Source organism: Condylura cristata, unplaced genomic scaffold (genome assembly GCF_000260355.1).
Source record: "Condylura cristata isolate star-nosed mole 26May11 unplaced genomic scaffold, ConCri1.0 scaffold00033, whole genome shotgun sequence".
In the NCBI taxonomy this organism is placed as follows: domain Eukaryota; kingdom Metazoa; phylum Chordata; class Mammalia; order Eulipotyphla; family Talpidae; genus Condylura; species Condylura cristata.
The window spans coordinates 14,562,826-14,564,991 of NW_004567134.1; positions in this window are offsets into that span (position 1 = coordinate 14,562,826).

Genomic DNA, 2,166 nt, shown 5'->3' on the forward strand with positions numbered 1-2,166 from the left:
GCAGCCGCAAGGGGTCGCCAGAGGCTTGGGGCCACCCCGGGGCTGGGTGCCGGCCGCTGGCCTCCCATTCCCAGGGAGGGACCGCCAGCAACCTGGGGAATCCCCGGCCCCCCCAAACACACACACACACAGGCTGGCGGCTCCAGAAGAAGGTCCCCCAGGGACAATGGCTTGGGCAGGGCTGGAAAAGGCATGTGGACACCGGCCCCCACCCTGCCCTGCCCTCTTCCGGCCTTTCGGACCCGCTTGGGTGGGCCACACTGCTTGGGAGGCTGCCGCATGCCCGGTCCGGCCGGGGCTGAGCCCGAGGCACCCTGGGCCCCCAGGGGCCCGGAGAGGGCCCCCCACCGTGTATCCTAGAGACCGGCTCAGCCCGCCCAGCCAGAGCAGTGACCGTTTCCAGAAACTTCGAATGGAGCTGTCACTGACACAGGAAAATGGGCAGACCTCAGACGTGGTCTGTCGAATTTTATATATGTTTAAACCCTGAAACCAACCCTGGGCGTTTATCTGAGGAAAGCCGAAACACGAATTTGAGGAGACCCGGAATAGCCGAGCTAAGGAAACACCCCAACTGTCCGTCCTTGGGTGAAGGAGGCCTGTGTGCACCAGCAGGTCTGTCACAACGCGGGAAAATCCCTGCGACCCTCCCCAGTCAGACCCCCCCAGCCCCAGGCAGCCACCGCCTGACCCCCCAGAAGGCGGGCGGCGGGGTCCACAGTCAGGGGCTGAGCCTGGCGCGGGCTCCAGCCGCACTGCCGTGAGCGCTGCGGGCTGCTGCGGGGTGCCCTTGTCGCCAGGATTTAGGGGCGCGGGGCCCCGGGGCCCTGGGCAGAAACAGCACATGCAGAGTGCAAGGGGCACACTTGTCCCTGCCAGCCCCATGGGAAGGGCCAACTCTGGGTCCCCAAGCGGAAAGTAGCGGGCGGCCGGGCGGCCACGCCTCAGACAGGACCCTACTGTGAACAGCCAGCGAATGGGGTGTCCATAGGGGGGCGCCAGCGGAACTGGGGTGGGGGGAGCCCGCCTCCTCGCCCTCACTGGGTATCCCAGGCGCCCCCAGCCTGGAAGGGCTCCCGTGACCTTTCATCCGGCACTAAGCCTATTGTTGAGGGCTCCACCCTGTGACCCCCAGAGTCCCGCCGCCTACCGCCAGCACACGGGAGGGTAGGATTTAGGGTGAGTTTCGGGGACACATCTGGAGCAGCGGACAGCGGTGCCCAACGCCGGTGCTGTTCGGAAGCTGAGGGTGAGGGCAGCCCCGGCCGGCCGGCAGGGAGGCCTCTGGCTGGGCCTCGGGGGTGTGGACCCTGCAGGGCCCTGGAGCGTGGGCAGGGTGCAGCCTGCCTGGGGAGATGCTGACCGGCCAGAGGGGCCTTTCTGAAGGGGACACGTGAACATTGCCCCCAGTAACGAGAAGGGCGACGCGGGGCCGGGCACAGCTGGCAGGGGCACCGCAGAGGAGAGGGTGCAGTGTCCACGCGTGCCGGCAGGCAGAGCGGGGACGCAGTGTGGCTGCAGCCGCCGCAGGGACACGGGTTGGGGGTGTCCAGGCCCCTCTCCGGCCACTCTCACAGCCGGAGGCCAGAAGTCCAGGGTCGGCAGGGCTGGTGATCCTCGCCCCTTGCAAGGGCCCACCCTGACCCTCCGGTGGCCTCCAAGTACAGTCACCCGCCCAGGGGCTGCGGTGGGGACTTGTGCAGATGAGTTTTGGGAGGACAAATTCAGCCCCAAAGGTCTGATCAACTGTCCATAGGACCCCACAGCCACAGCGCCAGGGGAAGCTGGTGGCTGGGCGGGTCACTGGTTTGGGGCGGATGAGGGCGGCGGATTTCCAGAAGGACTCATGGGGCTGGGGAGCCAGGGGAGAGGCCAAGAGGGGCCGCTGGCTGGGCGGGCACCCCCCGCCACCCGCACTGTGCGCCCCAGGCCGGCGGCGCCGGAGGCCCAGCCCAGGCCGGTGCTGACTCGGGCGCCCGCCGCGGCCTCGCTCCCTCTTGGACAAACATCTTGCGGCGGCTTCCGCCTCGCCTGCCCGGAGCCCGGCCCGGCCTGAACAAACACTCGGGCCCTGCGCTTCCGGCCTGGACTCTAGGAAAGCCCGGCCAGTGGCCGCTGAGGTCAGCCTGGGAGGAAGCGGGAGGGCGCGGGCGCCGGGCCCCGCGC